The sequence below is a fragment of the Canis aureus genome, chromosome 15 (assembly GCF_053574225.1).
Source record: "Canis aureus isolate CA01 chromosome 15, VMU_Caureus_v.1.0, whole genome shotgun sequence".
Taxonomy (NCBI): domain Eukaryota; kingdom Metazoa; phylum Chordata; class Mammalia; order Carnivora; family Canidae; genus Canis; species Canis aureus.
Window position 1 is genome coordinate 62,300,444 of NC_135625.1, and position 24,104 is coordinate 62,324,547.

Genomic DNA, 24,104 nt, shown 5'->3' on the forward strand with positions numbered 1-24,104 from the left:
GTCATGATCTCAAGGTTATGACATGGAGCCATACATCAGGCTCCATGCTGTGTGTGGAGAGCCTGCTTAGGATTTTCTCTTTCCTTCTCCCTATGCTCCACTTCTCCCCCCACCTCTGCTTGTGCTCTCAAAAAATTTTTCTTTGAAGTTTCAATTATAGGTGGTATTTAAAGTTATGAAACTGGGTGAATTGGTATGGGAATGAGTAGAATTAGAAAAAAGAGTCCCCCAAGCTGAGCCCTGGGGTATTCTAGTGGTAAGGAGTTTAGGAAGATGAGAAGCCAGAAAGTGGGTCTGCAGGGAGATGGGGTCTTACGGCCTCCATTTTTCAGCCCCGGAAATCATATACTTGTCTACTACCTACTTCCCAGTGGCATCTCCATCATATAGAATATTTACATGGAAAATGATTCCATGATAGAGCAGAATGACTTCCTCTATTGATAATAGACAATTACCTCAATGCCTACATACTTCTGATGTTAAGGGGGCTGTGAAGGGTTGCACGATAGTTGGATGGAAAGCAGAAGGTCTTATTCTTTCCTTATTCTTCTTAAAGTATAAGGAGCTTTACCACAGGCTGGAGTTGAGAGCAGAATCCAAACCCCATGGAGAAGAAGGAAAGAATTGACAACAGAGACACCCAGCTGGCTCAGTTGATAGATCATGTGACTCTTGATCTCAGTTTTGTGAGTTAGAGCCCCACATCAGATGTAGAGATTACTTAAAAATAAACTCTTAAAAAAATTGGAAATAAAATTTTGGAATCTAAAAATCTAGGTTCTTATCTCAAGTTTACCATTTTTTGTTTGTGTGCTATGTGTACTTTGGGGAGTAATTTACTTTGTCCAAGTTACATGATTGAATATGGGAATAATACTATAATTTGTGTCTAATTAGCAGATTGTTTTAGATTTCATTTAATCTTTAACAACTTTATTGAGGTATAGTTGAACACGAAGAACTACACCACATTAGAAGTGTACAATTTGGTGTTTGGACAGATGCAAACACCCATGATACATCACCATAGTTAAGGGAACAGACATACCTGACACTTCCCAGAGTTTCCTGTTTTCCTTTGTTTTTGCGGTAAGAACGTTTAACGTGAGATCCACCCTCTTAACAAATTTTGAAGTGCACAATACAGTATTGTTAACTATCAGCACAGCGTTGTACAGCAGATCTCTAGAAATTACTCATCTTGCATAACTGAAACTTTGTCCCCTTTAAATAACAATTTCCCAATCCCTCCACCCTCCAGCCCCTAGCAACCACTATTGATTTTTTTTCTTCTATGAGTTTGGCTGTTTCAGATTCCTCCTGTAAGAGGATTTAAACAATCTCCTATTTTTCTTCTTTTTAATTTTTATTTTTAATAATTTTTTGGTAAACTCTACACCCGACTCTACACCAACTCATGACCCGAGATCAAGTGCCTCAAGCTCTACTAACTGAGCCAGTCAGGCACCCCTTAAACAAACTGGTATTTCTCTAATTTTAAAGAGTAAGATTAATCTCTCAATCCCATTTTTTTCATCAAACTCCCATTTTTCTGCAGTCAGAAAAATTCCTAAAGAGTTGTCTGTCCTTGCTTCCTCACCTCTTATTCTCTCTTTTTAAAAACTACTTTACTGAGGTATGGTTGACACATAAAAAACTTTTGGTATTTTAAATGAGATCTTATGAAAACATTTTGTAAATTCTAAAGTACTGCATAAGTGCCACTTACAATTATTATTATATCGAAGAGTTATGATCAACATATTATTGAACATAGGACTCTATTCCCCCCTTCTCTGGCACTGAGCTTTCAGAATGTAGAGTACATTCTCATCTCCCATTCTTTTTACGTGCATAGTTTCCCAGTAAGGTGAGAGGCAAATGGGAAGGGACTCTGTCTGAACAGGCCTCCTCAGTGATCAGGACTCACAGATGTGATGATGTCATTCACAAACAACAGTGTGGTCATGGTTCAGAATTTTGGAAACAGTGCCAAGAGGAACTTGGACATAATTTTCAGGATGTGTAAACTCTGCATGAAAGCAAAGGTTACCAAAGACAAGGACTTTGGGATTTTATACATAATGTTTTCTTTGGCTGGCGTCTGGCTTTATTTGAAGAGTTGTGTCAACATAGGGAATTCTCTACTTGGGCCTAAGGATTCCTCAGGCTGGTGGTGCCTCTGTCCCCTCTCAGAGGGTTGCTGGAGGGTTGGAACCATGTGGGATCTGTGCTGGAAGAGAGACTGGAAAATACTTACATCATCTCCACATTCCTCAGCCATTTGTCATTCGATTGCAAATCAACTGGTGAGATGCCAGTGAAGAAGAGGTTAGTTAAATTATTGAGTTTGATGAATATCTATAGCCCTTAGGGAAAAAAGTTAATTTCGTTTGGGGCTTTGCATATTTTTTTTGGTAAATTTATAGAAATAATTGATGATAGAAAAAGAGCAGTAAACCTAAAGTATCAAAAATAAATTATAATGATATATATACAAATCAAAGACACAGAAAAGAAATAAAGTAGACTATAACCCAAACCTTAAGCAGATTCACTAAAAATTCCAAGATGGATAAATTTCTGAAATTCTCACCAGTGAAAAATGAGAAAATATATAAATGAATTTAAAAAATTAAAAAGGTAGAAATTAAAATACTCATAGAGATTAAAGATAATAAGAAAATATTATTAAGTATTTCTAGACACCATGGACACATATATGAAGATAAAAGCCCAAAGGCTTAAGAAGAAAGAAAACTTGGAACCACTTATAATCATTGACATTGAATTACTATTAAAGAGATAAACTTTTGCCCTTCTCACTACTCCCACGGAAAATAATTTTAAAGATAGATTTTACCAAACTTTCAAGGGACACATGATTCTCATATATTAATGTTTTTCCAGGAAATGAAACAAAAAGAAAGAAAAATTGCCCAACTCATTTTATGCAGTTTTCATAACCTGGGCTAAAATAATCCTCATGTTACATGAAAAGTGTACACTGATTTTATAGATGAAAACATTTTTTAATGTTATCCAAGGAAATTGAATGTTTTTTAAAAACATATTTTTACCAAGTGACAGTTTCCTCAGGAATACAGGGATGATTCAGCTTCAAAAAATGTATGATTCACTGTCATAATGGTTGGCCAAAAGAAAAGAGAGTCATCTCAGTACACATGAAAAAAAAGCGATGAAAGTTCTTAGAAGTTAGAAGTAGGAACTTTAAGTTTCCAAGACAAACAAAAACTAAAGGAATTTGTGAACACTAAACCAGGCTTGCAAGAAGTATTAAAGAGGATCGTTTGAGTGAAGAGAGAGCCCAAAAGTAATAAAGATCAGAAAAGAACAGAGACAGTCTACAGAAACAATGACATTACAATTAATACAAGGGCACTACATTAATATCTTTCAATAATTACTCTGAATATAGATAGACTAAAATACTCCAGTCAAAAGTCCTAGGATATCGGACTAACCCATCAATATGCTGTCTACAAGACACTCATTTTAGATCCAAAGGCGCCTCCAGGTTGAAAGTGAGGGGGTAGAGAACCATTTATCATGCTAATGGACATCAAAAGAAAGCTAGAGTAGCCATTTTTATATCAGAAAAACTAGATTTTAAACCAAAGATTATAATAAGGGATGAAGAAGGACACTATATCATAATAAAAGGGTCAATCCAACAAGAAGATCTAACAATTGTAAATATTTATGCCACTGACTTGGGAGCAACCAAATATATAAACTAATAAATAACGAAATTAAAAACACACATTGCTAATAATATAATAATAGGGAACTTTAAAACCCCACTCACTGCAGTGGACAGATCATCTAAGCAGAAGATCAACAAGGAAACAAGGACTTTGAATGACACACTGGACTAGATGGACTGCACAGATATTCAAAGCATTTCATCCTAAAGGAACAGAATACACATTCTTCTTGAATGCACATGGAACATTCTCCAGAATAGATCACATAAAAGACCAGGCACAAATCAGCTCTTAGCCAGTACAAAAGGATTGAGATTATACCATGCATGTTTTCAGACCACAGTGCTTTCAAACATGAACTCAACCTCAAGAAAAAATTTGGAAAGAACATGAATACATGGAAGTTAAAGAGTATCCTATTAAAGAATGAATAGGTCAACAAGGAAATTAAAGAAGAATTAAAATAATACATGGAAGCAAATGAAAGTGAAAACATGACAGTTCAGAGTCTTTGGAATACAGCAAAGGTGGCCCGAAGAGGAAAGTATATAGCAATATAGGCCTTTCTCAAGAAACAAGAAAAGTCTCATGCACAACCTAAACTCACACAAAGGAGCTGGAAAAATAACAGCAAATAAAGCCTAAATCCAGCAGGAGAAGAGAAGTAATACAGATTAGAGTGGAAATCAATGATAAAGAAATTTAAAAACCAGTAGAACAGATCAATGAAACTAAGAGCTGATTCTTTGAAAGAATTAATAAGATCAATAAAACCCTAGCCAGACTTATCAAAAAGAAAAGAGAAAGGGCCCAAATAAATAAAATAATGAATGAAAGAGGAGAGATCACAACCAACACTGAAGAAATAGAAACAATTATAAGAGAATATTATGGGCAATCATATGCCAACAAATTAGGCAATCTGGAAGAAATGGGTGCATTCCTAGGAACATATAAACTACCAATGATGAAACAGGAAGAAATAGAAAACCTGAACAGACCCATAACCAGCAAAGAAATTGAATCAGTAATCAAAATGCTCTCAGCAAACGAGTCTAGGGCCAGACAGCTTCTCAGGGGAATTCTACCAAACATTGAAAGAAGAATAAATACCTATTCTTCTGAAACTCTTTCAAAAAATATAAATGGAAGGAAAGCTTCCAAACTCATTCTATAGGGTCACCATTACCTTGATCCCCAAACAAGACAAAGATCCCACCAAAAAGGAGAATTACAGACCAATATCCCTGATAAACGTGGATGCAAAAATTCTCACCAAGATACTAGCTAATAGGATCCAAAAGCACATTAAAAGGATTATTCACCATGACCAAGTGGGATTTATTCCTAGGCTACAAGGGTGGTTCAACATCCACAAATCAATCAATGTGATACGCCACGTTAATAAAAGACAAGATCCATATGGTCCTCTGAATGAATGCAGAAAAAGGATTTGACAAAGTACAGCATCCTTTCTTGATTAAAACTCTCTGCAGTGTAGGGATACAGGGAACCTACCTCAATATCATAAAAACCATATATGAAAAACCCATAGTGAAAATCATCCTCAACTGAGAAAAACTAAACTTTTCCCCTAAGGTCAAGAACATGACAGGGATGTCCACTCTTACCCCTGTTGTTCAGCATAGTACTGGAAGTCCTAGGCTCAGTAACCAGATAACAAAAAGAAATAAAAGGCATTCAAATTAGCAGAGAAGAAGTCAAACTTTCACTCTTCACAGACAACATGGTGCTCTATGTAGAAAACCTAAAATACTCCAGCAAAAATTTGCTAGAACTGATATAGGAATTCAGTAAAGTCACAGGATATAAAATCAATGCATAGAACTAAGTTGCATTTCTATACATTAACAATGAAGCAGAAGAAAGAGAAATCAAGGAATCAATCCCATTTATGTTGCACCAGAAATCATAAGATACTTAGGAGTAAACCTAACCAAAGAGGCAAAGGATTGGTACTTGGAAAACTAGAGAACACTTATGAAAGAAATTGAGGAAGACACAAATAAATGGAAGAGTGTTCCGTGCTCATGGATTAGAAGAAAAAATAAAATGTCTGTGCTACCTAGAGCAACCTATACATTCAATACAGTTCCTATCAAAATACCATCAGCATTTTTTCACAGAGCTGGAACAAATAATCCTAAAATTTGTATGGAATCACAGAAGACCCTAAATAGCCAAAGTAATTTGAAACAGAAAACTGAAGCTGGAGGTATCACAATTCCAAACTTTAAGTTCAATTATAGAGCTGTGGTCATCAAGACAGTATGGTACTGGCTCAAAAACAGAGACATAGATTAATGGAACAGAATAGATGACCCAGAAATGGGTCCTCAACTCTATGGGCAACTAATTTCCAACAAAGCAGAAAAGAATATCTGATGGAAAAAAAGACAATCTCTTCAACAATGCATTGGATAGCCACATGCAGAAGAATGAAACTGGACCACTTTCTTAGACCATACACAAAAATAAATACAAAATGGATGAAAGACCTAAATGTGAGACAGAACTCCATCAAAATCCTAGAGAAGAACACAGGCAGCAACCTCTTTGACCTCAGCTGCAACAACTTCTTGCTGGACATGTCTCCAAAGGTAAGGGAAACAAAAGTAAAAATGAACTATTGAAACTTGATCAAGATAAAAAGTTTTTGCATAGCAAAGGAATCAGTCAACAACCTATGGAATGGGAGAAGGCAACCTATGGAATGAGAGAAAATATTCGCAAATGTCTTCAGATAAAGGGCTAGTATCCAAAATCTATAAAGAAACTTACCAAACTCAACAACCAAAAATCAAAAAATTCAGTCAAGAAATGGGCAGAAGGCATGAACAGACATTTCCCCAAAGAAGACATAGAAATGGCCAAAAGACACATGAAAAATGCTCAACATCACCTTGTATCAGGGAAATGCAAATCAAAACCAGAATGAGATACCACCTTACAACTGTCAGAATGATTAAAATTAATAACTCAGAAACAGCGGATATTGGTGAGTATGTGGAGAAAGTAGAACCCTCTTACACTGGTGGTGGGAATACAAACTGGTGAAGCCACTCTGGAAAACAATATGGAAGTTCCTTAAAAAGTTAAAAATAGAGCTACTCTACAACCCAGCAATTGCACTGTGAGGTATTTACCCAAAGGATACAAACATAATGACTCAAAGGGGCGATGCACCCCAATGTTTATAACAGCAATGTCCACAATAGCCAAAACATGGAAAGAGCCCAGATGCCCATTGACAGATGAATGGGTAAAGAAGAAGACTGGTATATATACACAATGGAATATTACTCAGCCATCAAAAAGAAACGAAATCTTGCCATTTGCAACCATATGGGTGGAACTAGAGGGTATTAGGCTAAGTGAAATAAGCCAGTCAGAGAAAGACAAATACCATATGATTTCACTCATGTGAACTTATGAAACAAAACAGATGAACACAGGGGAAGGGTAGGAAAAATAAAATAAGAATGAAATCAGAGAGAGAGAGAAACCATAAGAGACTCTTAACTGTGGAAGCAAACTGAGGATTGCTGAATGGGAGATGGGTAGGTGGATGGGGTAATCGGGTGATGGGCATTAAGGAGGGCACTTGATGTAAGGAGCACTGGGTGTTATCTGTGACTGATGGATCACTACATTCTAACTATGAAACTTATACTACACTGTATGTTAATTAAATTGGATTTAAATAAAAAATTCATACACCATCGAATCATGTATAATGATGTATAAGAATCAGAAAGAAGGATGCCTGGGTGGCTCATTCTGTTGAGTGCCTGACTCTTGGCTTCGGCTCAGGTCACAATCTCAGGGTAGTGAGACTGAGCTCTGCACTGGACTCTGCACTGGGCAGGGAACCTGCTTGGGATTCTCTGTCTCCTCCTCCCTCTGCCTGCCCCCCTTTTAAAAAATTAAATTTTGAACTAGGATGGAGAGGAGAAAGGATGAGTAACTTTCCTAGATATTAAAATATACCTGCAAAGCAATAATTAGTAAAATACATTGATATTTATATAACAATAAATAGACATATAGTACAGATTGACAGTTCAAAACACATGTATTTTTATGTGAAGTCAGTAAATGATAGTGATGCATCATAAATCAGTGGAAAATGCTTTAATTTTAAAATAAATGTTTTAGAGAAGTAGGTTTATTAAATGAAGAAAATTTAAGTAGATGCTCCAGATATGCCAAAAAGATGTAAAATATACACTCCTTTAAGAGACAAATTGATGGATTTGACTACATTAAAAATAAATATTTGGGTAACTAAGGACAATATGGGAAATAATAGTCCAGGAAGTGATACTTGCATCATGAATATAAAAAAGTTATTCCACAAGGAAATGCCACTACTTACTTTTAAAAACCAAGAAAAATAGACAAAGGATATGATTAGGCTTTTTGAAAAGAGGAATTTGAATGGATAATAAGTCATTGAAGAGATTCTCAGCATCGTTTTTGTCACAGAAACGTTTAAACAACCACACAATCTCTCTTTTCTTTCTCCATCAGCACTGCTATGATGTGGATCCTTGGTCTTCATTTAATCTTGTCTTCATACTAGTCTTTCAGGATCAAGTTATCTTTGTGCCGAGAAAGGAAAGCAAAATTGTCCTATTTCTCAAAGGACTTTTTAAAGGCTTTTAAAATTTTTTATTTATTTGAGAAAGAGAAAGAGAAAGAGAGCACATGAGCTGGAGGGAGGGGCAGAAGCAGACTCCCCACTGAGCAGGGAGCCCTACATGGGATTTGATGCCAGGACCCCAAGATCATGACCTGAGGTGAAGACAGAGGCTTCACTGACTGAGCCACCCAGGCGCCCAAATTTCTGAAGGGATTTAAATATAAGTCATTAATCAGATCAGGTGTGACTCCAAGAAAAGCCATTTGAGAGAAACAAAGCTGGGCTCACCTATTTATCTTGCCTTGATTTCACATTTCTTACCATCCTGCTCTGAAACAAGTGCCTTTCACAGTAGCTAGTTGCAATATGTTGGAAAACATAACCCATCAACTCCCCACCTCGTTTTGTGTAGTTCAGTAATAAATACATGTAACCACTTTGGAAGTATTGTTATACCTTAGTTCATGAAGCAGCATATTTCCCAAATGTGACTTTGAGGTCACACCCACTGACCTCACCCAGATAGAGTAACACGTTGAGTATCACACCTCATGCAAGACACTAAGCAGACTATTAAATGAAAAAAAATAAAAAAAAAAAGCAAGAATAAATGAGAAACCCATTTACAACCATGAGGTTGGCAAAAATTAAAATGCCAAGTAATATAAAGGACTGATGAGGTCGGAGAGAAATGGGAACCCTCTTGTACTGCGAGTGGCGATATAAATTAATGTGATCATTGTGCTCATATTAGTTCATAGAATTAATGAGCCTGCACCGTGTTCATGTTGTGTGTCCTCATGGTTTCATTCTGAAGTGCCGCAGACTCTTTGCTGGAGATACAAGAAATACAAGTGTTCAGGAGTTCCCTGCAGCATAGTGTGAACCAGCAGGGTTGGAAATAACTTGAATGTCCAATAGTAGAGAAAGGGATAGGAAACTGTGCTGTGTGCAAATAATGGAGCACTGTGCAGGGAGTAGAAGGAAGAACTAGATTGAAATATGTCAGCATGAACAAATCTCAAAATATAATGGCAAGTAAAAGAAAAATTAATGTAGGGGTACATGGGTGGCTCAGTTGGTTAAGCAGTTCAGCCTCTGTGTTGTGCTCAGGTCATGCTCCCAGGGTCCCCCGGGCTCCCTGCTCAGTGGGAGTCTGCTTCTACCTTTCCCTCTACCTCTCCTCCTGCTGGTTTGCTCTCTCTCATGCACTCTTTCTCTTTTAAATAAATAAAATCTTTTTTTTAAAGAAAAATGGATATAGCATAATGCCAGTATGTTAATCAAACACACAAGAATGAGTACTTGAATATAATAATACTATTATTAAACATAAGAATAAGGAAAGAGGAACTGCACATGATTGGTAAATTCTATCGCGCCACAGAGTGATTATGGTCACATTAGTTTTTCGCCCCTACCTCTGAGAACTAGTTGGTTGCAGCTAACTAGTATGAGATAATGATTGATGCTTCCCTTATCATCCTGTTTTCTCGAGTAAGATCTATGGTATTGCCGGTTCACATCAGAAATGCTTGTCACTATTGTTAAGGTTCCAAGACTGCTTTTACCATCTTTGATGATTTCTCATAATAAAGACTTGGCAATATGAGGATGAGGGCCATATTTTCAGCCTCCTTGCAGTCATGCGATTAGTTCCTTAAATGAAGCGATCCTACAGAGCCTTGCTGGTGATTTTCCTGTTCATACTGATATCCTAATCACACTTCTCCTTGATTATTTCCACTCCTTTGCTTAGCCAGTAGCAAGGAGATGCTTTCAGTATCACCAACCCTTCTGTAAGATATCATCTACTAAATCCTTTAACTGATTGTACCTTTGTGTAGTGGGATTGCCTACTCATTTCAATTCCATCCATTCCACTAGCTTCCTTTCTGACCAGACACCTACCAACTTTTCCCCATACCAATTCCTGGCCAAACTGCAAGTGAGTTCCCACAGATGCCTAATAATAGCTTGCTCGTTTGCTGAGGAAATCTTCATAGTGTCTCTGCCAACCAACCTTCTGTTTTCCTCAAACTTATTTCTGCTTATTTTATTCCTAAAAAGATATTCCTTGTTGATTATTGCTTCTCTTGGTCCTTCCATTTCCGCCCTACTGCATAGCTTGGAAGAGTGCCCAGAACATGGTAAATACTCAGTGTTTGCTGTTGTTTCTTATTGCCACCCCTTGTACCACTGTTGAGTCTCCCAGGACCACCAGATATTAAACAATTAAGATGCTTTGAGCCTTGTGCCAAGTATTTTCTCACTTAACTTAGTACATTCTTTGGCTGAGAACATTGAAGCCCTGCAAGAAACTTTTTTTTTAAAGCTTTCTCAAAGTCAAGCTTCTTAAAATTTGAACTCTCTGCTTATCCTTCTCATCTCAGAAAAGAACTGTGTCTTCCTTTACAAGGCTACCACTTCAACATGTATTTTCATCCTTATTCCTGTAGATCACTCCCAAGACTGTGTTTTTTTGGTTTCTGACACCCTAGATTCTTCATCCTTTCTCTTCCCACTGCCTCCTTTCTCCTTCTAACATTCACAGGTCTGCCTGACTTGTCTTGAAAACCCCCAGGTTTGGGCTTTTTTCTGCATAAGATTCTATACATTTTTCTCCTTCACATCCTTGTAGACATTCTTAGGTAAGTTTTTGTCTATCCCATGCCTTCTTCATGCCTGAAATCTACACTCCTAGAACTCACTTCTACCATTTCTGAACTAATCACAGTTGGTACTGATTTCCCAGTTACTTAAATCCTCTTCTAACCACTTATTCTTCATAGATTTTTCTTGTGCATCTTGCCCCCATGAGTGCTGTATCCTTGAAACTCTTTCTTCTTTGGTGTTTATGATAGCAAATATTCTTGATTCTGTTATACCTTTCTGCACACACACCCCTGCCTCTCCCTGCCTCTTTAAAACCAGATGGTGGGGCAGCCCGGGTGGCTCAGAGGTTTAACGCCGCCTTCAGCCCAGGGCGTGATCCTGGACGCCTGGGATTGAGTCCCACATCGGGCTCCCTGCATGGAGCCTACTTCTCCCTCTGCCTGTGTCTCTGCCTCTCTCTCTCTCTGTGTCTTTCATGAATAAATAAATAAAATATTTTTAAAAATAAAATAAAAATAAAATCAGATGGTGAGAATCATGTGAGGAACCATCTGAAGGGATCCCAGAATCAGAGCATGGATAGAAGTTTAGGCCTGGGGCAGCAGGAGGGTCAATATTCACAGTGTTAGAAAGAAGTCAAGAGGACATGAAAAGCAGAGAAAGACAGAGGGTTCATATTCCTGGCGTTGATTGATAGCTGATATGTCTGCAACTTTAGGTAAAATATTTAGAGGGCTTACAAAAGCTGATGGAGAAAGGAGGGGCAGAGTTGTGAAGGTAGAAGTTGGATGGGATGACAGGTATGGGCAGGCTGGTAGGGAGAAGAACAGATGAACAGCAAGAAAAAAAAGGATAAAGAGACTTAGCTCCATTTATTTACTTTCTCCTGATGGAAGTTAATCCTGAGTTGGCCTTGCTCAGAAACCTGTGAGTGATGATACAACAAAGCCACACAGTCTTGGTGATCCCAAGACCCGGGTTGGTCTGATGATTGGCAGTGGAATGAATAAAGTCTGCTGGAGGTACAGACCTGATAAGCAAGACACTTGAACCGTCAACCTCCCATTTTTTTTTTTTTTGAAGATTTTATTTATTTATTTTGAGAGAGAGAACAAGTCGGGGAAGGACAGAGGGAGAGGGAGAAACAAACTCCCCACTGGGCAGAGAGCCTAAGTACAAAGCACAATGCTAGGGCCCCAGGATCATGACCTGAGCTGAAAGCAGAAACTTAACCAACTAAGCCCCTGTCATCCTTCCTCTTTAATAAGCATCAGTTATCCACACATTTTATACCTTTCTATTATACAAACTTTCAAACACACACACACACACACATATATGAAACAGAAAGAATTATATATATATTATATTATATATATATAACAAAGAATAGTATGACAAGCCCTCATTTATCAATTACCATTGAATTTATCAATTCAATAGTCATCAACATATTGCAATCTTATTTAATCTGTCTTTGCCCCATGTCCTTAAGATAATTGTTTTTGTTGCAGTGTTTTAAAGGAAATCCAAAATTTCACCCATAAGTAATTTAGTGCCTTCACTTGTTTTATATCTAAGCACCTGCACCCAGTGGTGAATTTCCTGCTTTTGTACAATTATTTCTGTAGCTCTTTAGTTATGATACTTGAGTACCAGGTGAATCTTAAAAAGGAACAGTGGAGTGGCCGTGCTGCAGCTCCCTCCTGGCCTGTGTCTCCGCGCTCCCTGCTGCAATGAGCTTCCTCAAAAGTTTTCTGCCGTTGGCTTGGCCGAGGGGCTTCAGCAGCAGCAGCCTGAGACCGAGACCGAGGCTGTGCTGAACGGCAAGGGCCTCGGCACCGGCTTGCTCTACATCGCGGAGAGCTGCCTGTCTTGGTTAGATGACTCTGGATTAGGATTCTCACTGGAATACCCCACCATTAGCTTGCATGCGGTGTCCAGGGACCTAAATGCCTATCCACGAGAGCATTTGTATGTTATGGTGAATGCTAAATTTGGACAAGAATCAAAAGAATCTGTTGCTGAAGAAGAAGAAGACAGTGATGATGATGTTGAACCTATTGCTGAATTTAGATTTGTGCCTAGTGATAAATCAGCATTGGAGGCAATGTTCACTGCAATGTGTGAATGCCAGGCTTTGCATCCTGATCCTGAGGATGAAGATTCAGATGATTACAATGGAGAAGAATATGATGTGGAAGCACATGAACAAGGGCAGGGGGACATCCCTACATTTTATACCTATGAAGGAGGATTATCCCATTTAACAGCAGAAGGCCAAGCCACCTTGGAGAGATTAGAAGGAATGCTTTCTCAGTCTGTGAGCAGCCAATATAACATGGCTGGAGTCCAGACAGAAGATTCAATCAGAGATTATGAAGATGGGATGGAGGTAGACACTACACCAACAGTTGCTGGACAGTTTGAGGATACAGATGTTGATCACTGAAGATGATTTATGCTGCTGTGGGATTCTGCTCATAACTAGGAAAGGACTAAAGAACTTGGTGCCTCTTCTACTGTGGAGTGGGTGTTGATGAAAGTCTTTTTCCTTCTCCAAAATTTACCTGAACCAGTTCTTTTTTTGAGACAGACTGTATACTGAGACAAAAAGTTGTCACCAGCAGAAGAAACTATGACCTTTATTAACAAAGGTGAATTAACTTAACCAAGAGGGTATTTGTAGTTTATCATCTACCCAAAACTTTTGTGTATAGGTATCCTCTGAGAAGGCCTATAGTTCCTGCTTTCACTATATGCATCTTCTATGGCCTATGTGGTGAGAATGCGCAGGTGCTTGAAGACATAGGTAGACTGGATGGGAAGGAAGGAGGCTGAATCTAAGATTTATCCTTTAGAGCCTAAGGATTCCCTTACCCCTTAAAAAGAAAGACAAAGAGATCTCAGAGAAATCCTGGCCACTGCTTGTTCTTCACAGGGATTAGGGTCTTTTTACTAATTTGGGATCCAGGTTAGCTCATTTAGGCATCTTTAGAGAGCCTCTTGGGAAATATCCTAGCCACATGAAATACCACTAATATGGATGCTTCTGATCAGCTTTTACTTCTTTCACCATGTTTCACCAGTCTGTTTTGTTATAACCTCTTAGGTTATAGCCTTTAATTTCTAACCTCTTAGGTCAGTTTCCATAACAAATGAAATTGGGATGAAGTCCTCACAGTACTTCAATGATAATTGTTTTGTCTTTGTAATACTTTAACAAATAAATCTAGGTTTTCTATAAAAAAAAAGGAACAGTGAGTTCTGCAAATGAATATAATAAGGACTGATACTGGTGCCTCTTGGTTCCTTTAATCTTCATGGCTTTAAGATACCCCATTAAGGACTGGCCTTATTCCTTAAATTAAAGCAGAGTATTCCTTTCTCAGGCAGTCTTGGTCTTAAAGGTGAAATCTGTGTTTTGGGTAACATGGATTTTGCCATTTGAAAGTCTCTGAGCTAGTCTAATAGCAACCTTAGAATCATCATAATCAACCTAGATTATTGAGCATTCGCCTCTGGAAGATAAATACTGGAGATAAATGGACCAACCTGGTAGGGGTGGTATGAAGGGATATAAAACATAATTAACAATACAGAACTGCGGACAGTGTGTCCAGTGAACAGTCCAAAAAATAGATATGATCAACAATTATAGCAAACAAACTATATAAAACAGAAATCAGGATATATGGTTTAATAAAGGGTTTTTTCCAACATGTGAGCCTATTTACAATAAGAATTCCTCAAAATAAAATCAAATAACTTTTCATGCTTTTTTGAATCATCTTTATTAAGAAGAATAAATCTCAGAAGACCAGGACCATGTAAAAAATCTGCAACATATGGTTTCCTGTACAGTGAGCTCTACAGTGAGTCTGGAGTTGTCCACAGGCTTTTTGGGTGGTTAGAGGAGGATGGTATTGAACTTGAAGGTAGAACTTGGTCTGACTTGGTCTGGAGCCAATTTTAAGGCCAAAAAGGATTTGTATGGGGTAGTGGTAGGAGATAAGTCCAGGAAAGGATGTGGAGGTGAGGTGTAGAGTATCCCAGACTGTGTTTTGTGGAACACTGTCAATCAGATGTTCCTAAGTTTTCATTGAAACAAGTGTTCTGTGATCAAATGCATCTTGACAACGTTAGTTTTTTTAAAAAAAGATTTTATTTTTAAGTAATCTCTACACCCAATATGGGACTCAAACTTACAATCCAGAGATGAAGAGCTGTAGACTTTATTGGCCGAGCCAGCCAGGGACCCTGAAAATGTTAGCTTTAAGAAAAAAGTTTCAGATCTCTAGGTCACATATTCGGACTCTTAGCTAGTGTGCATGTAAATGGGGAAGAGATGATAATAGTTAGCCTTTCTTTCTTTTCTGTTTCTAATGAAGCACCTATTAATATCCACAGAACATTGGCGTCCCTCAGCACACCGTTTAAGAACACATGGGCGGCAACTGATCTTATCTTAAAGGATGTGACAAGCCACAGAGTTTTTCTGCAAGAGGAAAAGCGATGTTACTGAGATTCATCTGATGTGGGTTTAAGATGGAATGAAAAAAGAGAACCTGAAAGCAAGAAGATGACTAGAGTAGTGGTTGACGGGGTAAGTTATGAGTGTCTAGATCTAGGCAGTGGGTGTCTGAGATGAAGGGAGAGTTCACATGCGGGAGTAACACATAGAGAGGATGTTCACGTTTCAGTGGATAATTGAATGGGACGGGTGAGGGCGAAGGGTGGGCCAAGTGGGATTCTGAGGTTTTCACATGTAGGGAAAATTTGAGACCATTGACAGAAATGGAGCCATGCACATAAAGAGAGTTAGTGAGCTGGAAAGGATGCTGAGGTCAGAAGTGAGCCTACTGGGCTGCATGTGGCTGGGCAGTTATGCACAACAGCTGCTGATGCAGCTGTAAAACCAGGAGCACTAGGGCAGGGCCAGACTGAAGGCTTGGAATTTTATTTTATTTTACTTTGTTTTCTATTCTAATTTTATTTGTGGAGCATGATTTTAACGGTTGATTGATCGACATTGTCATTCACTTCTAAATTCACTAAGCTGATTGCTGTGATTTGGATATATAACATCAAGCCTCTGAATGAGACTTGGAAATTTTTATAACCGGGTCTTGAATCTATGCAAACTTTATGGACAGTGTGGTACACTGGAAACAATACAGTGTCTGGAGTCAGAAAACCTGGTTTCTAGTTCTCTCTCTGCAACTAATTCTTTGCAGCTTTGGACAAATTATGTATCTTGCCTGGATACATATGCAATAAAAATGCCTATCTCAAAGGATTATTCCTTGTGAAGTTTGAATTAGATAATATTTGTGCATAAACTGTAAAGGGCCGTACCAATTTTAGTCGCTACTATGCCGTGATAGGTCAATGGAGAGAGGAACTTGAAATGTAAAGCTCAGATTCAGAGATCAATCCCAGAGTAAGTGTATAGTGGTAAAGACCACTATAGCTCATGTCAACACAAAGATCAGGGTCTAGGGGGTTGAGCTGGTGTGAGGAAGTCAAGTAGCACAAAAGTGAGCAAGTATTTTTCAGCAAGTTCTGATAGCAATTAGCAGAGATTGACTCATTGGGAATCTGAAGAGTGAGGGGCAGGCCACAGGATACTCCGCATGAGGTAAAAATCCAAATTGACAGGCCTGGGGTGGAAACCAACTCCTAAAGCATGGAATGCCAAGAGCAGAGCAGAAACAAAAGCAAGGCCGGTGGTCCCAAGCCACTAACAGCGAGAGAGCCTCAGAGTTGGAAGCAGAACGCACTTGAGGAGGTCCTTAAGGAAGGAAACGACAATGGTACTCAACACTGAACACTTGCTGTGTTCCAGGCACTATCATAAGCTCTTATACTCACTGAATCCTCTAACTCTCAAACAACACTATCGTTATTAGCATTTTGTAGTTAAGGAAACGGAAGTCCAGAGGAGCAAAGTGACTTGCCCCAGTTCGCACAGCCTGGAAGAAGCAGAGCCAGGATTTGCCCACAGTGTGACTGGCTTCAGAGTCTCAGCTCTTTACCTGTGTGCCATAACTGCTACTGTTAGAAGGGAGGGGGCAGGCAAGGGGTAGGGATCCCATTCCACTAAAGGGCACGTGACCGGTCCACCACACACTCCCAATGTTTTAGGAGTCTTACCGTTGACCTCCATACTTCAGATCTCTGTATTCTCCACACCCTTTATACCATTGGGTAGGTGTGTTCATGATCACTGGGAGTGTTAATTCTAGGACAGAAAATGGCTTGCTTTCCTTATTCTATTAGATTCTCTATTATGGAGGCAGCATGACATCGTGATGCCAGGTGGGCCTTGGGTTCAGCAAAGGCTGGATTTGAGGGCCTGGCTCCACTCCACTGTGACTGTGAGGCCTTGGTTTGTAAGGATTCTCTGAGCCCCAGTTTGTCATGTGTTGCTATAGGTAGCATTGCTCTAGGCTAGCAACACATACTTCATTCTTGTATAGGTTTGTGAATCACACCCTTTGAATTTGGTATGGACTTTTATTAGCTGTGTACCATTGGGGAAATGATTTTTTTTGCTGTTTCTCAGTTTCTCCATCTATAAAATAGGCAAAATAGCAACTATACCTGGACTAGAAAGCTGTTATGAGGATTGAATGGAATTTAACAGGATACGTGAGATGTGGTGAGTGTCCAACCAGTGTTCCTTTGTGCCAGTGTATAGGGTTATAGCAAGGACACAAAGGGATAGTTCCGTGAAGCAGTGAGTACAATGCAGGGCACAGATAAGTCACTAAATATCATGGATTAGTATTATTTTCTTACTCATCCTAATGTATTTACCACAGAGCAACAGCAATCCCCAGTCCACATTCTTTACCTTGCAGATCAACCCTCCGTGCTTATTCAGGGGCACGTATCTTAAATTTAGAAGGCCTTTAGATAGGTTCAAATCTAAAATTCACTCTCGTTACTGACTCCTAGATGCCTAGAGGAATTTTGTCTTAGAGCTAATGGCTGCAGGACAATCTCTTCTCACTTCCGTCTATAATCTCATCTGGATGGTTCTGCTGCCCTTTGCAGCTCTGTGAAGGCTTCTCAGAAGGCAGTCTTATTCCCCAGGAGGAGCTAGACAAGGGCATGGCTCTGGTGGCTTCGCTGTGCATGGCCAGCAGGTCAGACGCATCTCCCAGCTGTTGGCTGTATGAGTCCTTGTAAGTCTGTGTCATGAGTCTTACCACATATCCCACATCATCCTCAGGCTTCTGGCAGGAAAATACTCTTCTTTTATAGTTGAAGTTTTATTTTGATCAGTTAAAAAATAATTATCTAAGATTGAAAAAAGTATCAGTCCCCTACCCCACCCCTGCCTACCTCTGACTTCTCAATGTTGGCTCTTTTTTTTTTTTTTTTTTTTTAGATTTTATTTATTCATTTGACAGAGAGAGCACAAGCAAGGGGAGCAGCAGGCAGAGGGAGAAGCAGACTCCCTGCTGAGTAGGGAGACCAATGTGGGGCTTAATCCCAGGGCCCTGGGATCATGACCTCAGCCAAAGACAGATGTTTAGCCAACTGAGCCACCCAGGCACCCCTCAATGTCAACTCTTAATTATTTCTTCTGGCAGTGTACTTTAAAAAAATCTTAATCTATTTTTGGTTGATTTTTTTTTCCAATTTCACATATTATTTCTCAACTTCCCACTGTGGAAGATGGGCATTTGGTTTTCTTATAGTCCTTTCCAGTACAAACATGGGAGAGGAAAACACAAGTACTTCCTTTCATTATATAATAGTTACATCATGGTTTTGGTATAGGATGATTTTTGCAGTGTACCTTATTGTAATTATGTTAATATTATTCATGGATGAGCCATAGATTATACTGTTACTGCCAATTATTATATTTCCTTTCATGTAAAACCTTTGTTTCCCCTTGAGTCAATAATTACATCATCTTTTGATTCGCTCAGCTTTCTGTGTAGCTATCACTATTTCTTCCTGGAACATGGAACCAAAAGTTTGATTCATGGAGTGCATTTGAACAAATCAGGAATGTGTCAGTTTGCCAGGTGTCGTGGAGACGTCTCTCCTGGAGCTCAAAACTCCTGCTCCAAGATGGACTAGTTGGTCTTTGCTCACTTCACAGCTGTCCTCCTGGCATCTTTCTTTAGCACCATGTTGAGCGTGACTTTCATTTTCTATTGGATCCCTGTTCCCTGGATGCTGGATCATTCTCTCTGTCTCCCTTCTTTATTCTCTAATTGGTTGGCAAATATTCCCCTACAAACTTACTTTAAAAAGTCATTGAAGCCTTTAATGTCTCTTAATGTTCTTATCTGTCCAAAGAGTGGATTACTATTTTGGGTAGGTATAAAATTTTGTGCTGAAAAATCTTATTCCTTAGCATTGTGAAATTTCATTCCATTGTTGCTGGCTGCCGGTGTTGCTTTGGAGAAGTATGATCTTATTTTGATCATTAGCTCTTTTCATATAACCTATTTTTCTTTTCTTTCTGAAAACACTTGGTATTTTCTCTTCTTCCAGAGTAACTTAAAACATGACAACAGTGGCATGGTAGGGCCATTTTTAGAATGGATCATGAGGACTTTGGTGAGTCCATTCAATATTGAAACTCAAGGTCTTCATTCAGGGAAATATTTATTGATTATGTTTTGGATAATGTTGTTCCCTCCATTTTCTTTGTTCTTTTTTTTTTTTTTTTTGAACTCCTGATTCTGGAATATTCTCTTGTTCCAGAATCTTCTGGACTGCTCTCTTGTTCTTTCTTTTTTTAAGTATGTATTTTCTCTAGTTTTTCCTCTATTTTTGCTTTACTTGTGGGAGATTTTCTTGACTGTCTTCAGATTCTTTCATTGCATTTTTCATTTCTGCTGTCAAATATCTGATTTTATTTATTAAAATTTTTTATATTTTTAAAGATTTTATATATTTATTCATGAGAGACACAGAGAGAGGCAGAGACATAGGTAGGGGGAGACGCAGGCTCCCTATGGGGAGCCTGATGTAGGACTTGATCCCAGGACTCTGGGATCACTACCTGAGCCAAAGGCAGACACTCAACCACTGAGCCACCCAGGCATCCCAAATATTTGATTTTAAAGAACATTTTATTCTCTGGTGTTCCTTTTTTTTTGGTCTGTGATATAATGTTCTATTTGTTCTTATTTGATAGATGTAATATCTTTCCTAATTCCTCTGAGGAAATATAAACTTTGTAATATCTCTTATGTATATTTTATAATATCTTCTTTGGGGGTAATATATTTCTTTTCTTCCTCTGAGATTTCTTTTTGTGTGTATATTTTCTCTGATAGTAGAGGTTTTTAAAATGACAGGTGCTTCCTAACTTTTTTTTCATAATATCAATAAAAACTATCTAGAATCACAGTATGTATAGACAAAGCTTATTGATTGGTGGGAGTCAGTAATTGAGTGAGGCCTCAGTTTCTTCAATGTGGGACCTCTACATGTCGGGATCTGTAAGTCTGTTCTGCTGACTTCTCAGGGTACTCAGGATGAATTCCCTAATCTCTAGCTGGTAGGGCATAAGCCTGGCTGCCAGCACCCTGGGAATCTGATGAGGAAGGTGAGCTGGGAGTGAGATGAGAAATAAACCTCACTCAGTGCCTATTTTCAGCATACCAGCCCTGTTCTGGGATATGTATGGTGTCCTTGGATACAGAACTCTGCCAATTGAACCTCTCCTATCTTCTTCTACCCCTTAGGTGGAATAGGGGCAGCTCATTGACTGTAGGGATCTGATTGCTTCTGTGAAGACTTTTAAGCCAACCCTCAAAACTCAATCTTTCTAATTCCAGAGATGTCCTAATAATCTGAAGTATAAATCTGGGCTTCAGGGCTACTGTATTTGCAGCTTAGGTTTCTGTTTCCTTGGTCTGCTAAGTTGGTTACAGGTCTATTTATTTTGAAGAAGTCAAAAATTTTGTTACTGTCATCATCATTCCATTTTTTTTATATTTTTTATTTATTTATGATAGTCACACAGAGAGAGAGAGAGAGAAGCAGAGACATAGGCAGAGGGTGAAGCAGGCTCCATCCACCGGGAGCCCGGTGGGATTCGATCCCGGGTCTCCAGGATCACGCCCCGGGCCAAAGGCAGGCGCCAAACCACTGCGCCACCCAGGGATCCCATCATTCCCATTTTTTAAAAAGGTTTTATTTATTTATTTGAGAGAGAAAGAGAGAGAGAGAGAACGGACAAGCAGGGAGAATGGCAGAGGGAGAGGGACAAGCAAGCAAGCTCCCTGCTGAGCAGGGACTCCCCCCCCCCCCCCCCCCCCCCCCCCGCTCAGTGTAGGGCTCTATTCTAGGACCCCAGGATCATGACCTGAACTCAAGGCAGATGCTTAACTGACTGAGCCACCCAGGCACCCTCCATTTCACTTTCTTTTCAATGGAGAGGAACAATGCAGAAAGCAGCTAAGCTTGAAGATTTATATGTTTTACGTCCCTTACTTGTCATTTTAGAGAGGTTTGAGGGGAAGCAGAAGTGAACTCCTATGGTAAATGGAAGAGTCTTGAGAGGTACTTCTTCACCATCTTCTGCAATGCATGTGTAGTTACCAAGTACAGAAGTTTTTTTTTTCTTCTTTTCATATATTTTACTTCCTGACAATGGCCGAATTTGCTTTAGCATTTAACTCTCCCATAGTTCCCCTAACCACAGATCCTGTCCTTTCCTACTCAAGGGGTGGGTGTGTGACCCATGCTGAACTACTTTGATTCTTACTCCTCGGGATTTAAACCTTCAGAAGATGTAACACAAGGCTGAAGATAATTGGCATTCATTCATCCTATCCATGGTATCCTAACTAGATCCCTTTATCTATTAAATAATTCCTGATCTTCTTGCCTTCTAGACTCCAAAAACTGCCTTCACTCCTGTTGATTTCAGATGTGATTCTATGGGCTTCCAGTCAATTCTATTAGCTTCTGATAATATCTCACCCAATTTCACTCTTGATTTGGTGTTTAGTTTGAGACTGTGTAATAGTTGTCTACCTTTGATATGGTAAGAAATTACCTCATTATTCAACCCTACACATTCAGAGCTCACTAAATTCCCTCTAAATTCTTGCAAACTGATTAGTTCTTTCCTCAGTTCAGCTCTTTCAGGCAGTACCTTAACAACGTAGCTAGTAGCAGTCAGCTCATCTTTCAACATTCCATTCTTCTTTAAATCTCTTTGCCAAATGCTATAATTTCATCAGCTACAGTTTCTGCCTTACAAGTTACCACAGGCAACATATATGCTAAGTGTTTTGCCTCGATATAATAATGCCGCAAGTTTTTTTCCAGCTTCTGCTAACAGTCCCCTTGTAGCCCAAAGCCAATATTGCATATTTCAGTTGATTACTATGTTATGACAGTGCCCTACAATTCTGTACCAATTTGTGTTCTAGTTGGCTATTGCTGTGTAACAACAAACCACAGATCTCAATGTCCTATGACGAGATTATTCTTTCTCCGTTGAATTCCCTTTACATATCTGTGGAAAAATATGTTGATATTTATGTGTAAGTCTATACCTGGATTCTACTTTTTTACATTGATTTATGTGTCTATGCTTTCACCAATGCTATGCTGTCTTAAGTCTTGAAATGAAGTAGTTTAGTCCTCCAAGTTTGTCTTTTTCAAAATTGTTCCAGCTCTTGCAGTTCCTTTGATTTTTCCCCTGGGGAGTTTGGAATCAGCCTCTCAATTTCTACAAGAAATTACTGCTATGATATTAAGATTGCATTGAATGTATAGAACAATTGAGGCAGAGTTGACATCATAGCAACACTGAGACTTTCAACTCATGAACAAGATATATCTTAGATTTTTTTGAGGTCTTTCACTTCTTCCATCAGTGTTTTGGAATTTTCAGTACACAGATCATAAATACATTTTGTTAAAATTTTAGTCCTAAAATACACCAAAATATTTTGTATTTTTTTTGGTTCTATTATAATGATACTACTTGAAGTTTTCCAATTTCTGTTGGTAATATAAACAATATATACAGAAACACAACTGATTTTGACAATTGAACATATGTTGGCCTTCTATCTTTCATTGAACTTACTTTTCAGTTATAATTCTCATGGACTGGAATTTTCTAAATACATATCTGTGAAGAGAAACATTTTTATTTCTTTCATTCCAATCAGTATGTCATTATGTCTTTCATTTCTATGTCTTCCCTTACTGCAATGAATAGAACTTCCAATATTATGACCCATAAGAGTCAAAACATTCCTTTCACCATTAACTATGATGTTAGCAGGCCATTTCGTAGATGTTCTTCCTTAGTTTGAGGCAATGCCCTTCCATTATCAACTTCTTAAGAGTTTTTGTTATGAATAGATGCTGGATTTTGTCAAATTATTTTCTGCATCTTTAGGAATAAGCATATCAGTTTTTTTCTTCTTTTGTCTACTAATGTGATTGATGAATTAATTTGATTAGCTTTTGAATGTTTTAACTATCCTTGCATGCCAAGATAAATCTTTTTTTAATTATAAATTTATTTTTTATTGGTGTTCAATTTGCCAACATATAGAATAACACCCAGTGCTCATCCTATCAAGTGCCCACCTCAGTGCCCGTCACCCAGTCACCCCCACCCCCCGCCCACCTCCCCTTCCACCACCCCTAGTTCATTTCCCAGAGTTAGGTGTCTCTCATGTTCTGTCTCCCTTTCTGATATTTCCCACTCATTTTTTCTCCTTTCCCCTTTATTCCCTTTCACTATTTTTTATATTCCCCAAATGAATGAGACCATAGAATGTTTGTCCTTCTCCGACTGACTTATTTCACTCAGCATAATACCCTCCAGTTCCATCCACATCGAAGCAAATGGTGGGTATTTGTTGTTTGCCAAGATAAATCTTATTTGGCCATGATGTTTTACCATTTTTACATATTGTTGGATTGCAATTGCTACTATTTTATTAAAGATTTTCATATCTAGGCTGATGAAGGATATTTGATCTGTAGTTTTATTTTAATGTCTTTGTTTTTAATGTAAGGTAATACTGGTCTCATAAAATAATCTTGGTAGTGTTCCCTCCTCTTTTATTTTCTGG

The 24,104-nt window shown here is 38.6% G+C and overlaps 1 protein-coding gene and 1 pseudogene across 2 annotated transcripts in view; both read left to right on the plus strand.

Annotated features, from left to right (window-relative positions):
- LOC144285027 (taste receptor type 2 member 62-like) overlaps window positions 1-24,104 on the plus strand; it is a 169,591-nt gene that overhangs the window by 99,584 nt on the left and 45,903 nt on the right. For both annotated transcript variants that reach the window (XR_013353412.1, XR_013353411.1), the window contains exon 2: window positions 15,424-15,619. The gene's annotated coding sequence lies outside the window, so the exon portion shown is untranslated. The remainder of the gene's footprint in view (window positions 1-15,423; window positions 15,620-24,104) is intronic.
- LOC144284065 (methylosome subunit pICln pseudogene) lies at window positions 12,750-13,767 on the plus strand (annotated as a pseudogene).